A 27,990-nucleotide genomic window follows, 5' to 3' on the forward strand; every position below is an offset into this window, starting at 1 on the left:
CTAAGAACCCACTGGAAGTAAGTCTTTAACTCAGGATTTAGAATGTGGATGCAGAGTCCCCTCATTGTAGTAATCCTAGTAGCAGTGGGAGCTGTTGGTGATTTTCATTGTGCAAGCATCAGACCTGGAGCCTCAAGCCAAGTGATCTTCCACTGAATTTTACACCCTACCTAGTCATAAGAAAAAAAATAATAAGAGACATAAGTTTTCTTAGATATTATACACAATATTTCACAATTGACTATTTTCACTTACAGTGACAATGACATTATTCAAATTGTTGTTATGTCCACCAGAATGATTCTTCATAGATGTTTAATGTTTACTTCATAGGTTTGGGTTGTAGATCAGCTGGGAAAACTGACTATCATATGTAATATCCTGGATTCCAACTCCAGCATAGAAAAATAAAATTTTAACTGGTTTAAATACCTTAAATTATTATGTAAATTTATTATATTCACCCACAGCTACAAGAAAATAGCAGTATTATATCATTTATTTTCATATGTCTGGGAGAGTATGCATATGTATGAGGATGTATATGTATGTAGAGGTCAGAGGACAATCTCAGGTGTTATTCCTTGGGCCCCCTGATATCTTTTGTATGACATAGGGTCTCACATTGGCCTAGAATTTCACCAACTAGCTGACTAGCAAGATCCAGGGAGTCACCTCTCTCTGCCTCCAGTCTTGCTACAGCTAAGATTACAAGTGCACACCACTGTGCCCACCTTTTTCAAAACTATGTTTTGAGAATCTTTTACATAAGTACTGTATTTACATCATTTCCATGCCTCAGTCTTCTGCCTCCACCTCGTCCATTGGCCACTGACTCCCTCTCTAATTTATGACCCCTTCTACAATTATTATTTTTACACACACATACACAAACACACACAATTTATTCCACTTAGTATTGCTCATATGTATGTGCTTAGAGCCGACCACTTGGATTTAGACAACCTATATGGGGTTTGTCCCTAAAGAAAACTTATTCTCCCTCTCTCAGCAACAATTGATTGCCTGTAGCTCTTCAAGTATGGTTAAGACCCTGTGAAATTTCCCCTATTGTCTTGGCATGTCAACTGGTAGTGTCGTTGTGGTGGTCTTGCTCAGGCAACCGTATTGTCTGCTGATATTTAATGGGTACAGCATCTCTGTCATGTCTAGAAGACACTATATAGCAGGAGGCATCCTGGTCCTCTGGCTCTAAACAGTCTCTCTGCTTCTATTCCCTGATGTTTCCTGAACCTTATATGTTGGAGTTGTACTGAAGATATATCAACTGGGGCTGGGCACCCCATGGTCAGGTATTCTCTGAATTTTGAACAATTAAGGATCTCTGTAATAGCCTCTGTCTTCTACAAAAAGATTTTTGATGAAGGGTGAGAGCTAGCTACACTTATCTGTGGGTTTATGGATGAGTATTTAGAATAGCAGTTGTTAGAACTTATTATGGCCTTAGGAAAACAGAAATAGTAGGTTCTCCTCTAGGGTCTATAACCTCTCTAGCCAAGGGTAGTTGGCTACATTTGCAATACTGGGCATGAATTGCCTCCAATTGAATAGACCTTAACTCCCCCAAGATGAAAGTAACATCATTGGATTATCTTATCATCTAAGTCATTGTTATGGCTCATAGAGTTTATAGCTAGGTAGGACTATTGATTGCTTTTATAGATTGGCAGCTTGCATAGTATCATCTGAAACTATAAATTTGTTCTCAGCTATAAATTCGTTCAGTTCCAGCTCAACTCCTGTGTCCAAAGTATGTGATGTCTTCAGCAGTAGAATATCTTCAAGAGTTGGGGGCAACCTCTAGCAGGAATCTTAAAAGTTCTTATTAATAAAATCAAGCCTGAGGCCAGTTATTGGGGTGAATGCTGGAAGATCAGAGAAGCAGAACAAGCCACAGCTACCTCACCTCGCCAATTCCTCAGCTGATCCTTTTTCCTCAGACTGGAAGCCTCTGAGTCCTCATGTAGAATGAATCTCAGCTGAACTGCTACTGGAAAGCCTGAAAGCTTAACCAGCCAAATGCTTCTAGTTTCTGGCCCTCACGCCTTATATACCTTTCTGCTTTCAGTCATCACTCCCTGGGATTAAAGGTTCACTTTCTTGGATTAAAGGCGTGAGTCACCATGCTTGGCTGTATCCTTGAACAGATGGATTTCTGCCTCTGGAATGCTAGGATTAAAGGTGTGTGCTACCACTGCCTATCCTCTGTTTAATATTGTGGCTGTTCTGTCTCTGACCCCAGATAATTTTATTAGAGTGCACAATATTTTGGGGAGCACAATACCACCACAGCAACCAAATATACCCTCCTTTTTATACAGCTACTGAGGAACCAGCTCAGGTCCTCACACTTGTGGAACAAGTGCTTTACTGATTAAACCATTTCTCCAGCCTAGGATATTTATCACATATGTATATGTGCATCTTAGTACAAATGAAGTTGTGTGTACCCTAATTTATTTTCTTTAAATTCTCATACATGAGCATAAAAGTATGGCAAATTTTATATGTCTTGCCATGGTTTTTATATTAGTCAACTAGAGAGAAAACTAAAGAGTGACCAAGTGACTCATTTACATAGTGGGTAGAAAGCAAAGACCATTTGCTACGGGATGAGATATTCCAACCCAAATCATTATCACAGAGCCTGGCACTCAATACTTCAGTTGTTTTGATTTACTGTTTGGTTTTGCTTTTATAAACAGGGTCTTTATAGCCATGGATGCACATGAACTTCTAATCCTTCTGTTATAATTGATTATTTCAGGAATTATTCTCATAGAATTCAAATCACTTGGAAAAAAGCAGTTTTCCATTGGAAGAGTCATATAAGGTTCCCAGACAGTCAGTAGCCCAAGGGACATTTTTTACCACTAATATAGTATGTTTTGGGCATTGGCAACATCGACAAATTGTCTGCATATTTGTTTGTTGAAAGTCTAGGAATTTATAGTATTTTAATGTTGATAATTAAAGTCCCTCTATAACATAATAACCTCTTGTAATACTCATACTAGAGAAATAAAATATAAATGCTCATTATATTGCAAATGGACCATATACAGCAGAAGATTATAGATTATATATATATATACACACACACACACACACACACACACACACACACACACACACACACATATATATAGGCATGTGTTATGGGTCAAAGGAATTACTTTTATCTTCAGAAAAAGTAAATGTATTTTAATTGCCAGGGAATTATTGGTTGTAGTATTAAGGCAGCTCCACGTAGTTAAAAGGGAGATTTATTTTGTGGGGTAACTTACAAGTAAAGGGATAGGTTACAGGGTCCAGGAAAGGTGTAGCGCAGTCCAGCGGTGTTCTCTGGAGAACTCTGCTCTGTCTACCTCCAGTGTCCAGGATCCAGGAACCAAGAGAGCCGGCACATCCGGATTTTGGGTCTTAAGGGCTCCTGTCTCAGCCCCGTCTTGTAGGTGTGACAGTTACCAAAGCCTCAATGGGGGGTAGGACTTCCAGGTCAAAGCTGGAACAGCTACCCACTACAGGGAATAGTTGAATATGGTTTGGCCTAAAATTTTAAATATACTAACAAGAATATGAAAGTGAAGATATATTGGTTCTACATACAAATAACCAATTCAGAACTGAATATTTTTAGAGTCTAGAACTATAGTTATTGTGTATCTTTGATACCCTCACTTTGAAGGCAAATGCTGGAGGGTGGTAAGCTTGAGACTAGCTGTGCTGTGGGTTTTTGACTAACCCAGGTATGTAGAAAGACCCTGTTTCAAACAAAAGCAGCACAATACTTATTAATTCAATAGCATCTTTACTGAAAAGTCACAAAACAGCACATCATTGTTTCCTAAATATAGCAATAAAAATATTTAAAATTGACATATTATTGGGTGTTGCAAGCAATATATACAGAATTTTAAGTGTTCTGGGGGATGGTAATAAGAATTATAGGCAAATGCTTGAGCCTTTTCTGTAAAGGACTTGAACTCCAGCAGCTTTCAGCATCCACAGATGATTCTAGGCTCAATCCCTCATAACCTTGAAGGATGACTCTGCAAGCTGTTTTCTTCCCAGCACTGGCTTTCATCAAGCAAATCTGCTTTCATAACTGACACCAAAAGGATTATTTATAATTGAAGGACTTCATATAGTAAGTATTCTAGGGTATGCTGTAAGTCACCAAACCTAAAACCTTTCGGTTTTGCCTTTTAAAAATCAGCACCATGGCAGCTTGACCCTTTAGAGGACTTCATTATAAAGATGACTAAATGTTCCACAAAATGTTTTAAAGCTAAGGCATTTAGGTGGTAAATAGCCATCATTAACAAATTCCTGAGGGCTGCCAAAAAGCAGGTGCACAAAATAACAAGCCAAAAGGTAAGGTTGTTATGACCATTCAAATAAATGTTCCATTTTAACCCAATGCAGCACAATCTGGCTGCCTACCAGACCCCACAGGTGGGGTCAGTGTCTGGAAAGTCACTAGAATTGTGGTCCAAGATCAGAGTACATTGGAGTTAGCCTTGGGTTCTGTTATTGTAGTAGAAACAAGTTTACCAGTTTCCTGGCGACTTTTGAGCATGTTTCGATAGCCCAGTGCTGGTGCTCTCATTTCATTGGCATACACAAAGCTGACTCCCAGGGACACACATCTTAAGCATTCATGTGTGTCAGGTTTAGTTCTCAGACTGTCAGACTCACAGACCCACTAAATGATTGTGCATTGATCCAGAAGCAACGATTCTTATGCAAGGGGTGGAGGATTCGGGCATAGTATACTAGGGAATGGATTTCTATTTTGGTAACCTTTATCTTCATATTTAAATGTCTCTGTACTCTCTTCCCATCAGCTGACATTTGTTTTTTTGATGTATCTTAAAAATATCTACTACCAATCACACATGTAGAAAAAGTGTTCCATATATATTGATTTGGGTAGTCTGGCCAAAAGTAATAATGGTATATTGCCAAGGTGCACTAAACTTAAATCTAGTAAACCTAGAAAATTTATGGTTATATACACTTTAATTTATTTATAATTGGGCATAATATTTGTACCTAACATATACTTACATGAAAAATGAAAGGTATAATACATATTAAGTATATAATTACTGCCGAGTAAAAGCAATAAAAATAACTAGAACAGGAGTATTCTCAGATAGTCTGTATAGTAAAGTATTCTTCTCAGGTAATATACATTGCTGAATCTGGTGGAATCCACTCTTTAAATATAATGAAACATAGACCTTGAGATTAACTCTAACTCTAATGAAACATAAAATACACAATTATATAGAATGAAGTAAGTGGCCGAGAGAGAGAAAACATACCAAAAGACTTGTGTGAATTTAAATGAAAGATAAGTTGAGTGGCTAGATATATGGAAAGCTTACAAAAGCTATGAGACGTAAAATGACATTTTAAATCTTCATACAAGAGAGAACACTGATCACTTATAGGGAAGGTTAGTGGGGGAAAAATAGTACCACAATAATCCCATGAGTAAAAGCTATAGAACAGACATACTTGATGCCTTCTAATGGATTTGCATACATGAGTACTGACAATGCTGTCTAAATACATGGTATAATTATTCAGCATCCTTACAGTTTTAACATGAAAGTTCAGTTGACTGTCCCATGAGTGCTACTTATGAGACTTCCTTATGGTGTGATTATGATATAATTCAGCCCTTAAGTACATATCTGAGCCAAAAGGCTCCATTTTATAGACTCATTATTACCAGCTTGAGTAGGAACATCACAATTATCATCTGGAAATTTGAGATGGTATTTTAAAAGTGTAAGTGAGTAATGATAATATATTCATTTTTGTAGCAGAAAATATCGCCGAGCCTTGATTTTTACTCATTTTGAAGATGCTACATTCCATTGAATCTTTTGGTTTATCCATCCTGACAATCCAACAGACTTGGAAGTACTTGTTATTTTGAGAGCAGATAGGTTCAATTATCTCTCATTGCTAATGAGACCATAAAAGAGAAAAATAAAAAGACAAAACACAGGGGGATGAAATGAACACTTTTTCAATGAATTGAGAATCTAGAAACATAGTTAATGGGCCTCTGAGATAATTCATTAAAGATAAGCATTGGGCCCTTTTTCACATATTATTGTCAAGTGTTCTTATACTGCCCCTGTCCAGAGTTCATTCACAATAAAAACACAGACTATTAAATTTTCAGTTGTGTGTTAGAAAGATGCCTTGCAAGCATGAGACTGCGTTTAGATACCAACAGCCACATCTTAAGTCAGGAGTCCCACAGAGGCCTGTAACTCCAACTCTAAGAGATCTGATGCCCCCTTGTAACGTTCATATACACATGAACATATACTCTCAAATATATATGTGCACATACATTCAAAAATGAGTACACACATACATTCAAATATATATGCATATCAACACATGCATAAATATGAAGGAATAATTTGAAAAGGAGTTAAATATTCAACGCATTTCACCTTTTTTTCCTTTAGAAATGGTGCAGGTACTGAGTTTTTAATGACTTCTTTATTGTACATTGCCCATAGAAGAAGTTAAATATTAGTCTATATTACCGAGTGCTCTGCCTATGGCGATATCATATATCAGCTGTGCTCTCAGCTAAGTTGAAGGAATTAATCACCTGCCATGCTACAGCATAAGAAGTACTAGTGGAATTCCTGTAGGAATCAGGAAAATGATATCAGAGAAAAATATAGTCTCGTATAAGGTAATATAAAACAGAAATAGCAACAAAAGACTAAATATAAAATGTTTTTTTTATATAATATGCTTCTGAAAGAGAAAATGATAGCTTAAAAGAAAACCACAATGTACTATGAATTTTAAGAACTGTAACCAGTCTAGGACAACACTAACAAAAATACTAAGTAGGTAACATTTAAAATATGTGGTCAAAGTGTTTTTATACCCTATAGGAAGTGATGTAATACCAATTCACGTAGGTTTTTCTAAGCTAAAGGTACCGATTCTATACATTAAATTATAAAAAATAATACAACAATTTCAAAAATAGCAAATGTGCAAAAATGTTTATTACTGATATGAAAACAAAGGAGTTCAAATGGATCATAAAAATGTAATCCAATAATAGGAAAGAAAGTAAAAGATAATGAAACAAATATAAATGGACAAATAGATCAGAGAACAAGGCATAACAGAACTTGATCAATAGAGGCATTAAATGTACACACCTAAAGACACCATGGGCTTAGATTTCATAACAGCGTTCAGAGCAGGTGAGATGCTTCAGCAGGCCAAGGTAACTGCCACGGAGCCTGACAATCTGCATTTGATCCCAGGAACCATTAGAAGGAAGAAAACAGCTCTTGTATCAAGTTGTTCTCTGGCCTCCACATGTGTACCACTCTACAAACAGAAAAATAAATAAATAAATAAATAAATAAATATAACTTTTAAGCAGCCATAATAATCATGCAGTAGCCCTAGAAATACACAACAGGGAGACTTTTATGAAAATCATCCAATAATGCAAGAATTTACTAATGCACTTCCAAATAAGATATGGTTCAACAATGTTTAAATAATAGAAGACATTTTTATAATGATAAAAAGATAATGATAAAAAGGAAACAAAATTTTGTAACAGTAGATGTAGAAATGTTTAAATAGAATCTTATAACATTAAACACCTATATTAGAAAAAATAGGTAAATTCTCAAATCAATTATCACAGTTTCTTGATTAATAAATTGCAAAAAGTATGTAAAGAACAAATGGCCCTGAAAGTAATCAAATGATGAAAATAATAAATCACAAGTAAAGTGAAGTAACACAAAAAGATGATTCTCTAGAAAACATTTCAATCCACGGGCCTCTTGACTGAAGAACGACAATGAAGGAGAAAACACAGATTATTATTGTAAAGAACGTGGAGTGATGTGACCAACGCTTACTCAGAAGACAAAGGGACAAGTAACATAATTAACACATGTCTGTCAGGAAATGCCATTGCGGAGATGCAGTGAATACACTTTGTAAAGATATCAACTACTTGTTACGGAAAATATAATACAAATGAAGCAGCCTTGCTTCTTTCTGCGAAGTTGAATTTACAGGAGGAAAAGAAATGACAAAGAGAAACATTTAACCTGTAACTCCAACTCCAGGGGCTCTAAAGGGTCTAGCTTCCATGGCCACTCATGTGTACATATCCCCACACGCCCCTACACATATACCCACCCACAGACAAACACAAACACACTCATACACACACACATACCCCCCCCCCACACACATACCCACCCACATACAAACACAGACACACACACATACACATACAAATACAAACACAGACACACAAGAAATAGATGATGATAGATAGATGATAGATAGATAGATAGATAGATAGATAGATAGATAGATAGATAGATAGATGATAGATTCATTAAAAAAAAAAAACTAGACCAAACTAGAGGATTTAAAGAAACTGTAGGATTCAAGGAAAATAGGCAGAACCAGCTGGACTGTCTATGGCAATAGCAAATGGCTGGAAAGTGAATTTAGTAATGTTACCATTTGGAAGAGCAGATCTTACTACACTTAAATAAAATAATTATACCACTTGAAACCTGATTTAAGTGGATTTATTTCTCTTTTCATGTGAGATAAACTATGAATTATTATTTTAACTGGTGGGAATTCATTTTGAAGAGAAAGTGCTAGACCGTATTTGGCTTGTCCAGAGTAAGTTGACCAAGCACAAGGTCCTGGGTTCAGACACAAGCTCCGAACCAAATAAGAAAAACAAAACAAGAAAATGTGTAGCACATTAACATGATAACACATATAACAGTAGCAAAACTACAAAGTGGTTCTGAGAAAAATTTATCTCAAAATGTCTAGCCATTACTAAGGAAATTAAAAGAGGTTAATTACACTGAGATAGAAACCATGTGTTCCTTAGACTAAGACAGTCAGTACTGTCTAGATATCTAGTCACCCAAAGCTGACTTGTAAATTGTTCTCCAAACACAAATCCAGACTGGCCAGGTCCTCCAGTCTCAAATGAAATGCACTGTCTGGTTTTGGCTAATTCTGTCTCTTTGTATTTGTCCCTGTCTCTCTGCCTCCTCTCCATTTGTTTCCCTTTTTCTTCTTCCCCTCACCTTTTCATGCTCTCCTCCACATCCCTGTTTCTTAATGTTTCTTTCTATTGTAATCATCGTCTCTCAATCTGCCATTCTTTGTTTCTCTTTTTCTGTTTCTCCAGATGTTGTTCTCTGTGTGTTTCTTCTCTTTTCCTCCCTCTGTTCTTCTCCCTCCCCTTCTTCCTAGTCCATTATCATCAGCATTAATCATTCCCTCTCTTGTGCAGCTGTATCTTCAATCGGCTGTCGACTAGGACATTTCTAAAAACATAACCATAGTGCTTTCACACATTAGTATCTTTAAATTGAAAACCTCTCTCCACTCTATTCAACCTCTCAGTGCCTGCATTCTTGCTCCCCTGGCTCCTAATCACTAGCCAGGATGTTGCAGCTATCTACACCCTTAGTTCTTATGAGGATCAACAATATTTTCCTGCCTGTTGAATCGAGTCATTCTCCTCTTTGTTCTTCTTTAAAGGTAATTAGCTTTTGTCATTACTGGTCACTTCTTTGTGGACAGAATTGTAAAGGCCCACTTCTAGAAAACATACTTTCTCTTCCTTCCTTTGTCACTGTCCATTACAATGTTTGATTGATGTCAATCTCTGTCTGGCCTCACATAAACATGCACATGCACTCATGAACAAATTGACACATACAAACACACAGACATATTCAGATACATAGCTAGCCAAACACACACACACACACACACACACACACACACACACACACACACACACACACACACACACAAAGATGGGAAGAAACTCATGCCATACATTGTCTGCCTGGCTGATGCTGCTTTCAAATGAACAGACCTTCCGAATCTTCTGGAAAGACTGACCAGTAACCTTAGTTGTATCTACAAAACAGAAGTAGAGGAAGGATACAGACTGCTTTGTCTGCCTCCTTTTGTCTTGGTTCTTGGATCTAAGTTCACATCAAAATGAACTCACTTTTGATGACCATCTGAGTTACATTTCTAGGCATTCAGCTACTTCTCGGTAAGCCATGCCCTGTGCTCCAGAGTGAGCATAATAAAGAACGGTAGACCTGTGGAATGAGAGCCAAGGAGCCAATCAAAACAGATAGAAGGAAAAACTCAAGGGATCCTGAGAATAAAAACATGATTGATGTCCAGTGCTGTACATCAAGCACTTGATATGTTTGGATCTGTTTCTGAGTTCTCTCTTCTAGTTAATTACTCTATCCACCCCAGGGACAATGCTCAACTATTTTAATTACCATAGATTTATGGTGAAATGTCTGTTACATAGTAAGCCTTAATTTTTATGGACTTTTATAAACATTTTAGAATCAGTCTTTCAAATTGCAGTAGAGAAAAAGTACTTTATGTTCATGGTTCTCACAGTGTCCTATTTATAAACTGTGAAAAAAATAACAGCTTAATGTAACAGTACCTTTCTATCAAATATGGTGCTTTAGGATTTTCAAAATCATCTGAATATTCAAGTTGTATTTATTCTTCTGGGTTCTGCTATTAATTTGAAGGGTTTTCTTTAACTTCCATTTATTAGTTTCTTATGCAGATAGATTAGAAGTCCTTATATCCATAGCACCATCTTTACTAATCAAATTTGTGGCATCTACATTATGCCTTCAGTGTTTTATCGTTACTCTTTTGAACTTCCTATCTATATGATCCTCACTGCATAGGAGTCTTTCTTTATGCTCTCTAAGCCTGTTACATCCCCTAAGTTTCTTCTAAATATTCCATTTGAGATTTTCAGCATGGTGTTGAGTGAATGCACTGATGGGAATCATCTTTACTTATTTCTCTATTCACTAGATCTGATGACTTCTAATGCTTCACAATTAAAGGTGATTTTAATAAGTACACTGTATTAGGCAAGGCGACTCCTTTTGATTCAGAGTCTGATTTTCATGAATTGATTATTAATTGTATCAAATGATCTTGAATATGTTTACATGATCAAATATTTCCCATTTGGCCTGTTAATGTGATGAATTACATTATTCAGTTTTCTAATATTTGAATGCTTTTCTGTAAGAACTCTACATTTTCATGGTGAATTAAAGAACATGTTTCTGTTGGAGTCAGTTCTTGAAAATTTTCATCTATTTGAATGTTAACTAGATTCTTTTTATTTGTTTCATCAAGACTCTTATGTACACAAACCTCCAGACTTCTTATTGCATCCTGGCTAGTTCTATGCTTGTATGATTTTTATCCATTTATACTGCCATGCACATTCTCAGTGCTTTATTTATATTTATACTGAAGCCCATGATTTTTCCCCTTTGCTATGGATATCTAATCTTAAAGCGAAATATCCATTCTGTTTATTACTTTTAGTATATTTTAATGGTTTTGACTGTTAATTTGACATAGTCTAGAATCACCTAGGAAGAGTGTCTCACTGAGGGATGATATAGATCAGGTTGGTCTATGAGGATCGTCTTGATTGATACGGGAAGAGCCAGCCCACTGTAGGCAGCACCATTCCTTATATGTGATTTTGGAGTGTATAAACATGTCAAGGGGCCTGAACAAAAGTGAGCATGTATATACTTACTTTTTCTCTACTCTTGACTTTGGATGTGACTAGCTGCTTCAAGTTCCTGCCTTCACTTTCCCACAGTGATGGACTATAATCTGGGATTATAATCCAAATAAACTTCTTTCCCTTTAAATAGTTTTTGTCTGGGTATATTATCACAGAGACAGAACTGAAAATAAAACCCTAGTGTATTTTTAACTTATTTTAATGTTTGACAATATCATATTTATATACAATATACCATGATTCCTTTCACCACTCACTACCAATTCTCAGCCCCTTCTTAGCCACACCAGATCTCTTCTTGCCCCTAACTGGTTGCCCTTTACCTGCTTGGGTCCTAGTATATATAAACTACACATCTATGAAGCACCATATTGCTTTGATAGCTCTAATGATGCCTAATAGAGTGTTTAAGAGTAAACACATTTATCTCTTCATACTTGTTAAATCTTTGTCACTATTTTTATTGCTTTAAACTTTGGTTCACTTTCATACACAATGTTACTTTATTTCTTATTCTTTCATGATGGTTTCTACCCCCTTTTAGATCTCTCTGGCAAACTTGACATATCTTTCAGATGTCTTATTATTGCGTGTTTTGATTATAAAAGTCTGTCATCCATTATGTCAACTTGTTCTTATTCTTGGTGAATGATTTTTCTAACTTTATAATTTTTATAAGATTATTTTCAATAAGGAATAAATTCTTGTTTGGAGGTCTGGTATCTCTAGAGTATTCACATATCTCTTCAGAATACCTTTGGGTTTGTTCTTAGAGTGATTTTTTCCATGACAAGTTTCAGAGTTGATTGCTATTTGACTTCAGATGTCCATGCCAACAAATAATTACAATGTTATTATTATTGTGGCCTCCAAATCTGATTTGCCATAGGCTTATGTTTTCATATCCATATACTTGATTTATAAAATTGTTAGGAATCAAGTACTGCCACTGCCGTTCTGCATTAATAGAAAGTATTTTATCGCCACAGATATATGCTGGACTTTTATAGCCAAAACAAACATTTAAGTTTCTATGTAGTGTTTAGTTACAGCTTTCTATCTCCTAAGGCCTTAAGGCCTTTGTAGTAACTATCAGCACTCAAGTCCTTCAACTTATGTTCTTCTACTTACATTCAGTATAGTTTTTACTCTTAAGGCAACAATTTCAGTCTGTTACATTGTATTTGAGTTCCCTCCTCATTTATAGTTTAGCATCTAATCATTTCTTAGCTGCATGCGTAGTGTCGTTCCAGTCACATTATACTCTGTGTTCATATTGAGAAGGAACAGCTAACTCCATGATTGCCAAGAGCTCTGGTCAAAAGAGCTCATTTTCATGCTTTTCATTTCCATACTTGAGTAAACAGTCTTTCTATCATTTCTTAACTCCCAGTTATTCATGAATGTATCTCTTGCTGCTACAAGGTGATTACTGCAGTACTTGGGGTATAAACTGAGTTGTCCAAACAAAAGTACCACACACACACTAGATTAAGCTACATAAAATGATATTTCTCTGTAGCTAGAGTTTTCCTGCCTGGGCCACAGTCAGGACAAATCTCTCTCACCTGCCAGTCCCACAGCTGCTCAGACCCGACCAAGTAAACACAGAGACTTATATTGGTTACAAACTGTATGGCCATGGCAGGCTTCTTGCTAACTGTTCTTATAGCTTAAATTAATCCATTTCCATTAATCTATACCTTGCCACATGGCTCGTGGCTTACTGGCATCTTCACATGCTGTTTCTCATCGTGGCAGTTGGCAGTGTCTCCCTGACTCAGCCTTCCACTTCCCAGCTTTATTCTCCTCCTTGTCCTGCCTATACTTCCTGCCTAGCCAATGGCCAATCAGTGTTTTATTTATTGACCAATCAGTAACACACTTGACATACAGACCATCCCACAGCACTTCCCTTTTTAAAAAAAAAAAAAAAAAAAAAAAAAAAAACAAAGGAAGGTTTTAATCTTTACACATCTCCAAAGTCAGCTTGGTATATTTGGGAAATTGGGCGTAGCTTTTCTTACTACTTCCTGCTGGAGGGGGGCACTGTATCTTATGGGGAAACAAAGAAAATTTTAGGATTATGGAATAGTCCATGAGGCTGTATCGTCTGAGCCAGTTGCCTTGAAACGGTTCTGGATGTTGGATCATCTGGGCCATGGTGTCATCGGAGACCTTTCAGGGGGTCTTGGCTGGTCAAACCTGATGTATCTTAATCTGGAACAAATCCACAGCCTCTGGCTTTCTGTGGAAACAAAAGCAGAGTCTCCTTTCCAAAGCAACATATCTTTACATCCAAATTTTGAAGTCAAGGTACCTTTAAAGTATACATTTTGGCATAACTCAACAGCTTTTACAATCAAATGTTTTTCTTCAGTTACGAATATTAAAGACAACACAATCCAGATTCTCTGTGTGATAGCCATCTTTACGTGGCTTATTTTTTATATTACCTTGAACCTATTGTTTTAAACTATAGCATTCTAAGACTGAAAAGGTACTGTGGCTGCTGGCTCCGCCCACTTCAGTTTCCCAACATGGCGGTAGTATGTTTTCCGCCAGCTCTGCAAGCCATCAGCTTTCAGAATAGTGGGTCTATGCTTCTATCAAAGCAGTGTGTAGCCCAGAAACTTCTTTTTGTTTTGCACTAGTAAAGGCTAAATCCACCACGCAACTTAATGTGTCACTTGCAGAAGCCTCATTCCCGCCATACTGCAGGTCGAGCGCACATGCCAGGAACCTGCCATAGTAGATGGTAGTTCAAACACGCAGCCTGCTGCTACTTGAAAGAGACAACTAGGAACTGTTTTTAGCTCTGTTTTAGAATCTTTTTGCTCAGGTTTTAGGTGGAAACTCTTGCCAACACGTTGGGCACCATTTGTAGCTAAAGTTTTCCTGCCTGGGCCACAGTCAGGACAAATCTCTCTCACCTGCCAGTCCCACAGCTGCTCAGACCCGACCAAGTAAACACAGAGACTTATATTGGTTACAAACTGTATGGCCATGGCAGGCTTCTTGCTAACTGTTCTTATAGCTTAAATTAATCCATTTCCATTAATCTATACCTTGCCACATGGCTCGTGGCTTACTGGCATCTTCACATGCTGTTTCTCATCATGGCGGCTGGCAGTATCTCCCTGACTCAGCCTTCCACTTCCCAGCTTTATTCTCCTCCTTATCCCGCCTATACTTCCTGCCCAGCCACTGGCCAATCAGTGATTTACTTATTGACCAATCAGTAACACACTTGACATACAGACCATCCCACAGCTTTTCTCTACTATCAAAAGAAAGGCTTGAAGGGTAGAATGTCCTATGCCTTGCTGATTGTCCATGGGCCATTTTTTTTTAATTTTTAAAAAAAATTTATCTATTTTTTCTTTCATACAATACATGAGGATTGTGGTTTCTTCTCCCTCCCTCCACCCCTCACAGTTCTCCTCATTTCCCTTCTTCCCCAGATCCACTCCCATCCCCCCCCCAAGAATTAGGCCTCCCAGGGACATAACCAAACACAACACAACAAGACACAATAAAACCAACCACAAGCTCTCATATCAAGGCTGAGCAAGGCAACCCAGTAGGAGGAAAAGGGTCGTCAAGAGGAGGGAAAAGAGTTATAGAAACCCCCACTCCCACTTTAGGAGTCACCCCAAAATATCAAGCCAACAACCATAACATATAAGCAGAGGACCTAGCTCAGACCCATGTAGGATCTATGATGGCCATTTTAGTCTCTGTGAGACGCCGTGAGACCTTCTTAGTTGATTCTGCAGTCTGTGCTTTCCTGGAATGCTCAACCCCTCTAACTTCCACAATTCCTCCGCCTTTCTTCCATGGGGCTTTTCCAAGCTCCTAGGGCAGGGACACAGTGAAGACCTCAACCCCAGTTTTCTTTCTACCTAACATTTAGTTGTGGATCTCTGCATCTCCTCTCATCAGCTGCCAGAGGCAACCTCTCCCATGGTGACTGGACTAGGCATTGATCTATGAGTATAGCAGAACATCATTAGGAATCATTTCACGTTATTTATTTATTTATTTGTTTGTTTATTTATTTATTTATTGGCAAGTCTTGTTTGGTTCTACCCTAGCTCTGAGCTATATAGCCTCCTGTTCCTGGCCATTCAGGCAGTATCCAGCATGGGCTCTCTCTTTTGGCATGGGCCTCAAATTAAACTAGTCATTGGTTGGCCACTCCTACAAGCTCTGAGCCACCATTTCCCCAGCACATCTTTCAGGCAAAACACATTATAGATTGAAGGATTTGTGGCTGGGTTGATGTCCCAGTCCCACCACTGGAAGCCTTGCCTGGTTACCGAAGATAGACTGATCAGGCTCCTATCCTCTATTACTAGGAGTCATCACTAGAGTCACCTTCATAGATTCTACTACAAATAATGGTACTTTGACTTCTTCCTTTCCAAACTGAATCCCCTTGGTCTCCTTTAGTTGTCTTACTGCTACACCTAAACTCCAAGAATTATATTGAATAGATGTGGAGAGAGTGAACAATCTCATCTTGCTCCTGATTTTAGTGGAATTGCATTGAGTTTCTCTCCATTTAATTTGATGTTGGCTATAGGTTGCTGTAAATTACCTTTATTATGTTAGGTGTATCCCTAATCTCTCCAGGTCTTTTATCATGAAGAGGTGTTGGATTTTGTCAAAGGCTTTTTCTGCATCTAATGAGATGATCGTGTAGTTTTTTTTTTCATTCAGTGTGTTTATGTGGTGCATTATATTGACTTATTTTCACATGTTGGAACCATCCCTGCAACTCTGGGATGAAGCCTACTTGATCATGGCAGATGATCTTTTTGATGTGTTCTTGTATTTGATTTGCAAGTATTTAGTTAATTAATTTTATATCCTGACAATTTCCCCCTCCTTCTTCCCCTCTTCTCCTCCCATTACCTCACTCCACCCACCTCAATTCACTCCTCCTCTATTTCTATTCAGAAATGGGCAGGCCTCTCATAGGTATCAACAAAGCATGACATCATGTTGCAGTAAGACTAAGCACCTCCCCTTGTATTTAGGCTGGGCAAGGCAATCCAGAATGAAGAACAGGTTCCCAAGAGCCAGCCAAAGCATCAGGGACACTCCCTGCTCCCATTTTTATGAGTCCCACGTGTAGACCTTGCTACACAACTGTTACACGTGTGTAGAGGGCCTATGTTGGTCCCATGCAGGCTCCCTGGTTGTTGGTTCAGACTCTCTGAGTTTCCTATGAGCCAGGTTAGTTGTTTCTATGGGTTTTTTCTTGTGATATCCTTGACCCCTCTGACTCCTATAATCCTCCCTTCCTTTCTTCAGCAGGATTCCCTGAGCTCAGCCTAATGTTTGGCTGTGAATCTCTGTGTATGTTTCCATCAGTTACTAGATGAAGGCTCTATAATGACAATTGGGGCAGTAACCAGTCTGATCACAGGTGATGGCCAGTTTAGACTGTGTATCCATTATTGCTAGAAGTCTTATCTGGGGTCATCCTTGTAGATTCATGGGAGTCTCCCATGCATGAGGTTTCTACATGGCCCCCAAAAGTCCTGCCATTTCCAGTCATCTCTTTCAGTACTGTTCCCCTCCATGTACCCCTGAAACCAATCCCTCAAGTTCCCATCCCCACCTGCTCCTAGTTCACCCAGGAGATCTCTTCTATTTCCTCTTCCCAGGGAGATCCATGCTTTCCCACTTGGGCCATCCTTGTTATCTAGCCTCTCTGGGTCTGTGGTTTGTAACATGGTCATCCTTTACTTTATAGCAAATATCTATGGTGCATGAATCCTAAATGGTCTTTAATATAAACCTGGATCCAGATATTAGGGTAAATGCTGAAAGATCAGAGAGAGAAAGGAACAAGCCACTTCTCACCACTATTGAATCCTCAGGTCAAATGGAAAGCGAGACCCTAGCTGCATGAACCCTCTAACTGGAAGCCTCTGAATCCTCAGCCACAAAAGCCTCCAGTTCCTGTCTCTACATGCCTTATATACCTTGCTCCACCCAGCCATCATCTCCTTTTTAATGTTGGGATTAATGGCATGTGTGATTCCCAAATACTGGTAGTAAAGAGATCTCAAGTGATGGGATTAAAGGTGTGTAATTCTCAAGTACTGGGATTAAAGGTGTGTGCCCTCTTGGGCATATACCCAAGGAATGCTCAATCATACTACAAGAGCACTTGTTCAGCTATGTTCATATCAGCATTCTTTATAATAGCCAGAACATGGAAACAACCTAGATGCCCTTCAACTGAAGAATGGATAAACAAAATGTGGTACATATACACAATGGAATACTACTCAGCAGAGAAAACCAATGACATCATGAGGTTTGCAGGCAAATGGATGGATCTAGAAAAAATCATCCTGAGTGAGGTAACCCAGACTCAGAAAGACAAACATGGTATGTACTCACTCATAGGAGGATACTAGATGTGGAACAAGGATGACTGGACTGCTACTCACATCACCAGGGAGGCTACCTGGAAAACAGGACCCCAAGAAAGACATGGGGATCACCCATTGATGGAGAAATGGAAGAGATCTACATGAACAGCCTGGACATGAGTGGGGGTAATGAAGGGCAAGAGTCGAGGGAAAGAGAGCTTGGGGGAGTGGGAGATCCCAGCTGGATCAACAACAGAGAGGGAGAACAAGGAATAAGAGACCATGGTAAATGAAGACCACATGAGAATAGGAAGAAGCAAAGTGCTAGAGAGGCCCACAGAAATCCACAAAGATACCCCCACAACAGACTGCTGGCAATGGTCGAGAGACAGCCCGAACTGACCTACTCTGGTGATGGGATGGCCAAACACCCTAACTGTCATGCTAGAAACCCCATCCAACAACTGAGGGATCTGGATGCAGAGATCCATGGCTAGGCCCCAGGTGGAGCTCTGTGAGTCCAATTAGCGAGAAAGAGGAGGGTTTATATGAGCGAGAATTGTTGAGACCAAGGTTGGATAAAGCACAGGGACAAATAGCCAAACGAATGGAAACACATGAACTATGAACCAATGGCTGAGGGATCCCCAACTGGATCAGGCCCTCTGAATGGGTGAGACAGTTGATTGGCTTGATCTGTTTGGGAGGCATCCAGGCAGTGGGACTGGGTCCTGTGCTCATTGCATGAGTTGGCTGTTTGAAACCTGGGGCCTATGCAGGGTGGCTTGGCTCGGCCTGGGAGGAGGGGACTGTTCCTGCCTGGACTGAGTCTACCAGGTTGATCTCAGTCCTCGGGGGAGGCTTTTCCCTGGAGGAGGTGGGAATGGGGGGTGGGCTGGGGGGAAGGAGAGGGGGGGCGGGAGGGGGGAGAACAAGGGAATCCGTGGCTGATATGTAGAACTGAATTGTATTGCAAAATAAATAAAAAAAATTAAAAAAAGGTATGTGCCACCACTGCCTGGCTCTGTTTCTCTCCTAGACTGAATCTATCTCTTGTAGTCCAGGGTGGCTTTGAACTGGATCTCTGCTTCCCGAGTGCTAGGATTAAAGGTGTGTGTCACCACTGCCTGGCCTCTATATTTAATCTAGTGGCTCACTCTGTCCTCTGATACTATGCAAGCTTTATTTGATACACAATGTATCAACACATATCCGTTTATGAGTGAGTATACACCATGTTTGACTTTCTGGGACTGGGTTGCTTCACTCAGGGTGATTTCTTTCTTCTAGTTCTATCCATTTGCCTTCAAATTTCCTGATGTCATTTTTTTTAACAGCTGAGTAATACTCCATTGTGTAATGGTACCACATTTTCTTTGTCATTTTTTTACATAATGGTCATCTAGGTTATTTCCAGGTTCTGGCTATTACAAATAAAGCTACTATGAACAAATAAATCATCCTTGTGGTATGACTGAGCATCCTTTGGGTATATGCTCAAGAGTGGTATCACTGGGTCTTGAGGTAGATTGACTCCCAATTTTCTGAGAAATTGCCACATTAATTCCCAAAGTGGCTGTACAATTTTGCACTACAGAGAGGGTTTATGAGTATTTTATTGATTATTTCTGCATCAATGTTCACGAGGGAAATTCGTCTGTAATTCTTGTTCTTTGTTCAGTCTTTGTGTGTTTTTGGTTTAAGTTTGACCCTGGCCTCATGAAATGAATTGGGCTATGTTCCTTCTGTTTCTATTTTGTGGCATAATTTGAGGAGTATTGGCATTAGTACTTCTTTGAAAGCCTGGTAGAATTCTGAGCTAAAAATGTCTGGTCTGGCCCTGGGCTTCTTTTGGTTGGAAGACTTTTAATAATTTCTTCTATTTCCTTAGGGGATATAGGTATTATTTAAATTGTTTATCTGATCTTGAATTAACTTTGGTCAGTGGTATCTATTGATGAAATTACCTGTTTCTTTTAGATTTTCCAATTTTGTGGACTCCAGGTTTTTAAAATATGACCTAATGATTCCTTGAATTTCCTAGGTATCTGTTGTTACACCCCACTTTCATTTCTGATTTTGTTAATTTGGATATTCTCTCTGTGTCTTTTAGTTAGTTTGGATAAGGATTTCTCTATCTTATTGATTTTCTCAAAAAAACAATTCTTTGATCCTTTGATTCCCTGTATTGTTTTCTTCATAGCTATGTTATTGATTTCAGCCCTCAGTTTGATTATTTCAAGTCATCTACTCCTTTTGGGTATGCTTACTTCTTTTTGTTCTAGAGCTTTCAGGTGTGCTGATAAGTTGCCAGTATGAGATCTCTCCAGTTTTTTATTTAGGCTGTTACTGTTATGAATTTGGTCTTTTTTCCTTGCAGTTTTTAATATTCTTTCTCTGTTCTGTATATTTAGTGTTGAGATTATTATGTGGGGAAGAGATTTCCATTTCTTGTCCAATCTATTTGTTGTCTGTATGCTTCTTGCATCTTTATAAGAATCTCCTTTAGATTAGGAAGATTTTCTTCTGTGATTTTTGAAAATACTTTCTGTGCCTTTAATCTGGATTTCTGCTCCTTCTATTCCTATTATTCTTGGGTTTGGTCTTTTCATAGTATCGCAGATTTCCTGAAGAGTTTGTGTCAGGAGGTTTATAGATTTAACATTTTCTTTGATGAACATATCTATTTCTTCTATTATATCTTCAATCCTGAGGTTTTTCGGTCTCTTGTATTCTGTTTGTGAAGCTTGCCTTTGTAGTTCCTGTTCACTTACCTAGATGTTTCATTTTCACAATTCCTTCAATTTGTGTTTTCTTTGTTGCTTCTATTTCCATTTTCATGTTTTAAACAGTTTTATATGTTTCCTTCAACTGTTTTCTTTTTCCTGGCTTTCTTTATGGGATTTATTCATTTCTTCTTTAAGGACCTTTTATAGCTCAAATCCTAATTGGTCTTAATAATAAAAACCTGGAATCAGACATTGGGGTAAATACTGAAAGATCAGAAAAGTAAAGGAGCCAGCCACTAGAAAGATTTTTTTACCTCTAGGAGTCCACAGATTGAAAGTGGTTGAGCTCCTGTCTCCTCCCTGCCTTATAACTTCCTCTCTCTGCCCAGCCATATCACTTCCTGTATGTTGTTTATACAGACGTCTAGACCTCAATAGGTAGATAATGGCTAGCTCCACCATCTGATCTTCAGGCTAGCTTTATTTGTTAGAGAACAAGCAAAATATCACCACAACCTTTATCATCTTCATAGTTTGTTTTAAGGTTTTTGCCTTGTATTTCAGCTATGTTGGAATAGTCAGGGCTTGCTGTAGTAGGACAGATGGGCTCTAGTGGTAACATATTGCCATAGCTGTTGTTGATTACATTCTTACACTGATGTCTAGGCATCTGGGTTTGGGGTGATTGTTGGTCTAGGTGCTGATTCCTAAGTTTATGTTTGTTGGATAGGTGCTTTTATCCTTAGTTTCTGTTTCCTCTCTGGTCTTCTGGCCATATGGCCTGTGGTTGATCAGGAGGGAGGTCTCTACCCAAGTTGGGGGCCAAACTTCTGGTGGCCAGAGTGGCCTCTGGTCAAACAGGGAGTTTCTGCCTGAGTTGGAGGCTGGTACATGATGATGAGGGGGGAGGGTTGATTGGTATTGGGAGGCGCTGAAAGACCAAGGGCAGTCCATTGGCAGGTGGCCTACCTGGACTTTTTGTGGCCTTTGTGGCCTCTGGTCAAGCAGGGGGTCTCTGCCAGAGTTGGGGTCTAGGATATAGCAATGACGGAGGTGGGGTGAGGGTATCCTGGGGGCAGGGACTCTGATAGAATCAGGGGAGTCTGTGGGTGGGTGGCTTATCTGAACTTCTGGACCATTGGCCAATTCTTTATCCCTATACAATCATAGAATAATGAATATTTACACAACAAATGGTGTGTGTATAATTATATATATGTATATATGCATATATTTGTGATTAACAGATGAAACAAATCACCTTTTAACTAGAACTGAATAAAAATTGGGTCATCAGCAAAGTAGAATGCCATTTATTACTACAAATAGTTAAGCAGAAACAAGAGTACCATTTGCAGAAGAAATTCCAAGATCAGTACTTTCCCCTAGTGGTAAGTTCAAAGACATTGCTATTGGGATTTCTGATATACAATTTTATGGTTCTTTTATTTTTCTTACCAGGGTTTGAATCCAGATATTTGTTTATGTTCAGTAAGCCACTGAACTACATTGCCATCCACCCCATTATATGTCATATGTGTGTGTGTGTGTGTGTGTGTGTGTGTGTGTGTGTGTGTGTGTGTGTGTGTATGTGAGTGTGTGTGTGTGTGTGTGTGTGGAGAGAGAGAGAGAGGGAGGGTGAGAGGAAGAGAGGGAGAAAGAGAGGAGATTTGTACCATGTAACACCTTCCTTGAGAGTAAAGATAGTATCTGTTTTAAAGTCAGTTCTACATCAGTAAAAGTTAGAAGAATACACAAAAGATAATAGGTAAGTAATAAGTAAAGGCATACTTGTTGAATAAAGGAATTAATGGCTACTTTAAAAGGTAGTTGGAGGCTGGAGGATAATACTTGATTAGTGCTTGCCTTACATAATTGAAAACCCAAGATTGAGTCCCTGAGCTCACATAAAAAAGTAGGCATGTATATGTGCTTATAATGCCAGCAGTGGGGGAGGAGGAATAGTAGTCTCTTTAGGATTGGGTGGCCAAGCAGCCTACCCTAATTGGTGAGTTCTGGGGCTGTGATAAACAATGTCTTAAAAGGGGGAAGAAAGAAAACAGTCCTCATATTTCCACATGCATAAGCATACATGTGCATGTGCACTGACATGACACACACCCACACACACATACAAATGACTGACGGAAAATGAAAACACTAGGAAATGTTCTTGTTAGAGAACTTTGGATTGAATTTAATATCTTAAATGATTAGTTTTGCTTTACAGAATATTATACTGCACTGGGAGAGGTATTGCATAAACATGAAACGTGAGTATACATTGAGTGTATTTTTGTTATTTCTTACATGTTGACAGTAGTTTCTTCTCTTGGGAATCACATAAATGATGGATGTTGTTTCTTGGGATTTGATTTTCAGTACAAATTCATTCTTGACTCATTGTTACACATAAGTATCCCACACTTTAATTTGAATCTTTTTCAGTTTATAAATTCTGTTAGTTAAATTTAAAATTATTCCAAAGTAAATAACTTAAAATAATGTCAGTGTCCTTAGAGGATAATGTTTCCAGCCTTCCTTGTAAATCTCAGTTTTACATAATTAATATTCTTTTCATTTCTGAGACTTACATTGGGGATTGGGTAGCAAAGAATAAATATATCACCAATTTAGAGTTCTCTCTCACACACACACTCACAGCACTCACACAATCACACAGAATTCTATTCTTCTTCCCCTTCCCCTTTCTTTCCCCTCCCTCTCTTTCTTTCTTTCCTCCTTCCCTTCCTCTTCTTCATTCCCTCACCCCTACCAACTTCTTGCCATTCATCCTATTTATATGCCCTGTCCAAATCACCTCTTTGGCTATCACATACATGTTATTGATCCTCCAAGCCTGCATTTCCCACTACTTGTCATTTGTAAGTATAGCCTTCATAGGATCTAAACAACAACAACAAAACAAAACCCCATGGATCAGTGATAACAAAATGACACAGAAATAAATAGAAGTAACAAGAATTCATTCTGTATTTAACAACTAGTACTGTCTTCCAGAAACAATGTCCCTGGCAGAAAGTTTTTTTCTCTTTCATTTTTCTGTTCCTTTATCCTATCTTATTTACCCACATTACTTAAGAACACGTGTTAAAATGACAGTTGAGCATATGATGATCTATAATGTACTCATATAATGACACATATGTGATTGTTATAGCAGCTATAACTCATGCTCTCTATTATTTCAGGATAGATGAAAACCTGCTTAACTCTGCCATATTGAATGGAAAAATGCATTCTCTAAACAAGTAATATCAAAAACTCAAATATATCCTGAAGCAACAACTATGGTTTTATAGCAGACTATGAGATTTTTTTTTAAATGACTTGTCTCTTTCAAAAGAATAAGACCATGCTCATATGAGAGTAATATTGAATTGTTTCTTCAAAGGCCTCTTGAAAAAGAACAGGGCCTGACTTTGCTGTCAGAGCTATTTGAGAAGTAGATGAAATCACAGAGCAGAACCCATCATTCAGTGATCGATGGGGAGGCTACCTATGGCCTAGTGAGTAGAGAAATTGGTTGTGTCATTTCATGTGCACCAGTGATGTCCCAAGTCAGTGTCCAGAGAACCTCTATTTTTCACCATGCTAACTTGACTGCTGCGTTTACTTAACATCGCCCCCATCAGAGCAGCACTTGACTCTGATCAGACTCAGCCTATTAATTTGATAATTCTCAGATACATCCATGGTAGAAGCATATATATCACTAAGATATACTCTCATGTATAATCTGCACGAGTTTGTGTCTAAAGGAGTCTTTCTACTCATATGAATACTGTATTTTCCTCACCTGTGAAGCATCTCCTAAGGCTACTAAATTGGCTTCTCACAATGTCAAATGGTTTGTGTGACCCTGACTAAATTAATTTCCCTGACTCATTATTACCTCTATTTAAAAAGATAAAGTTAAAATAGATCATTTCTGTGGATTCTTCTAGGTACTCCTTCCCTTAAAAGATTGCCTGTCCCAAGGTGAAGCAAGCCACACATAAAATGCAAAGGAATTTTCAACAACAGAAGTATGTGATTCTTATTCACATTTCCTTCTTAAGAAATAAATATAGGCCGGGCGGTGGTGGCGCACGCCTTTAATCCCAGCACTTGGGAGGCAAAGGCAGGCGGATCTCTGTGAGTTCGAGGCCAGCCTGGGCTACCAAGTGAGTTCCAGGAAAGGCGCAAAGCTACACAGAGAAACCCTGTCTCGAAAAACCAAAAAAAAAAAAAAAAAAAAAAAAAAAAAAAAAAAAAAAGAAAGAAATGTGATGATAAGACAGAATGAGATTGTGCAGACTGCAGTTTGTTGCATCAATACAGAATAATGAGGATATGTCACATGTGAACTGCAAATTTTTTAACCTTTGGGATAATAATTCTTCAAAACTTGAGCATGATCCATGTTAGAATTAAAGGTACAAGGATGGCATATATGTTACCTACCCTCAAGCAATGTAGGATAGAATTTTATAATTAATGATCTATTTTTCAAGCTTTGACTTATTGTTAATTGACAAAGAATAGTTGCTTGTGTTTGGAGGTACAAGGATATTTTTAAATACACATTTTATAGATTACCAAACATGACTAACTAGCAAGTGTAGCTGAAATTTTCCTGTGTCCTGCACAGTCTGCAGCCACTCAGACCCAAGTAAACACACAGGGGTTTATATTAATTAAAATTGCTTGGCCATTAGCTCAGGCTTTCCACTGACTAGCTCTTACACTTAAACTCAGCCCATTTCTGTAAATCTATATGTTGCCATATGTTCCATGCCTTTACCTGTGTGCCACTACATGCTGCTCCCTGGATGGCAGGCTGGTGTCTCCTGACTCAGTCTTTCTCTTCCCAGCATTCTCCTTGTCTGCTTATCCTGCCTGTACTTCCCGCCTGGCTACTGGCCAATCAACATTTTATTAAACCAGTGAATAATAGCATTATCCCACAGCAAGCAAATATCATCACTTCAAATATTTATTATTCCTTGTGGCACCCTTACTGTTTCTTCATTTTTTTTGTTTTATTTTGTTTTTGCTTACTAGCTAGTATCATGTTCTAGGGATTCTTTACAAGAATGGTAATGGGATGTGAAACAGCATGAATTCTTTTTGGCTGGAGAATAGTTTTTGTATTATTTAGGAATTTCCCTTAAATGCATTTTAAAGTCCCAATTGAAAAGATTTCAACCAATACCCAGCACGACAAAACGTGGAACAGACCGACGAAAGGCTGCTGGGAAAACACCAGAATTTCCAGCGTAGCCACACAGCACCAATGATAATCTAGAACTACAGAGTATAAGCCATTCCAATTCAAAAGAATACTGAAGGTGAAGGACAGCTCAGCACAGTATACATAACTCAGATTCATAGAATGTGATAGTGACAAGGGTGTGATAGTTTATTTTGAGATGTCTCTAATTTGGAAAACACCCAAAGATCTTTTTAGCTATGTTCCTCTTCTGTGTTTTCTCCAAATCCAAGTAGGCTGCTATAGATATCAGTCACCTAATTTATTTCATACCAATATTACACTGCATGATTCTTTATAATTCTTTGTCAATTCATCTAAAATTTAGGAAACTAAGTGACACATATATAAAGGGAATTTTAAATTACTCAAGTAATAGTTCCAAATTATATGTGTTTACTATCTACATGCCAAGGACTCTTGAATGCCAGAAGTGTGTGTCATATCCCCTAGAACTAGAGTTACACATGGTTCTGATCTGCTATCTGGATGCTGGGAACTTTTTTTTTGTATTTTTTTTTTTAATTTTGCAATACAATTCAGTTCTACATATCAGCCACGGATTCCCTTGTTCTCCCCCTCCCGCCCCCCTCTCCTTTCCCCCAGCCCACCCCCCATTCCCACCTCCTCCAGGGAAAAGCCTCCCCCGAGGACTGAGATCAACCTGGTAGACTCAGTCCAGGGAGGAACAGTCCCCTCCTCCCAGGCCGAGCCAAGCCACCCTGCATAGGCCCCAGGTTTCAAACAGCCAACTCATGCAATGAGCACAGGACCCAGTCCCACTGCCTGGATGCCTCCCAAACAGATCAAGCCAATCAACTGTCTCACCCATTCAGAGGGCCTGATCCAGTTGGGGACCCCTCAGCCATTGGTTCATAGTTCATGAGTTTCCATTCGTTTGGCTATTTGTCCCTGTGCTTTATCCAACCTTGGTCTCAACAATTCTCGCTCATATAAACCCTCCTCTTTCTCGCTAATTGGACTCACAGAGCTCCACCTGGGACCTAGCCATGGATCTCTGCATCCAGATCCCTCAGTAGTTGGATGAGGTTTCTAGCACGACAATTAGGGTGTTTGGCCATCCCATCACCAGAGTATTTCATTTCGGGCTGTCTCTCGACCATTGCCAGCAGTCTGTTGTGTGGGTATCTTTGTGGATTTCTGTGGGCCTCTCTAGCACTTTGCTTCTTCCTATTCTCATGTGGTCTTCATTTACCATTGTCTCCTATTCCTTGTTCTCCCTCTCTGTTGTTGATCCAGCTGGGATCTCCCGCTCCCCCAAGCTCTCGTTCCCTCGACCCTTGCCTTTCATTACCCCTACTCATGTCCAGGCTGTTCATGTAGATCTCTTCCTTTTCTCCGTCATTGGAGTACTACTCAGCAGAGAAAACCAATGACATCATGAGGTTTGCAGGCAAATGGATGGATCTAGAAAAAAATCATCCTGAGTGAGGTAACCCAGACTCAGAAAGACAAACATGGTATATACTCACTCATAGGAGGATACTAGATGTGGAACAAGGATGACTGGACTGCTACTCACATCACCAGAGAGGCTACCTGGAAAACAGGACCCCAAGAAAGACATGGGGATCACCCAATGACAGAGAAATGGATGCTGGGAACTTAAACCAAGTTCTCTGTAAGATCAGGAAGTACTCTTAACCACAGAGCCATATCTCCAATTCTGTGGGTATTTTGTTGTTGGTGTTCTTGATTTTTTTTTTTTTGAGAAGAAGAAATAAAACAAACCCTTTTTCAAATTATTTACGAAGCACTTAGGTATTTCTTTGCACAGAAGACAGAGTGTTCATATAGTTCCTGGGACTGAAAAAAACAGGTACTTAACTTTTATTTCTAGTCAAGTAGTTTCTTTTC

At 38.7% G+C, this 27,990-nt stretch overlaps 1 long non-coding RNA gene across 1 annotated transcript in view; it reads right to left on the minus strand.

Annotated features, from left to right (window-relative positions):
- Nucleotides 1-3,836: 3,836 nt before the first annotated feature.
- Nucleotides 3,837-27,990, minus strand: part of LOC128104020 (uncharacterized) — a 168,029-nt gene continuing 143,875 nt past the window's right edge. Inside the window, exons 10-12 of the long non-coding RNA XR_008215841.1 lie at nt 27,606-27,672; nt 18,137-18,203; nt 3,837-7,419 (exon numbers count right to left, since the gene is read on the minus strand). This is a non-coding gene — a long non-coding RNA (uncharacterized LOC128104020). The remainder of the gene's footprint in view (nt 7,420-18,136; nt 18,204-27,605; nt 27,673-27,990) is intronic.

The sequence above is a fragment of the Peromyscus californicus genome, unplaced genomic scaffold (genome assembly GCF_007827085.1).
Source record: "Peromyscus californicus insignis strain IS unplaced genomic scaffold, ASM782708v3 Scaffold_8__1_contigs__length_139910024, whole genome shotgun sequence".
Taxonomy (NCBI): Eukaryota; Metazoa; Chordata; class Mammalia; order Rodentia; family Cricetidae; genus Peromyscus; species Peromyscus californicus.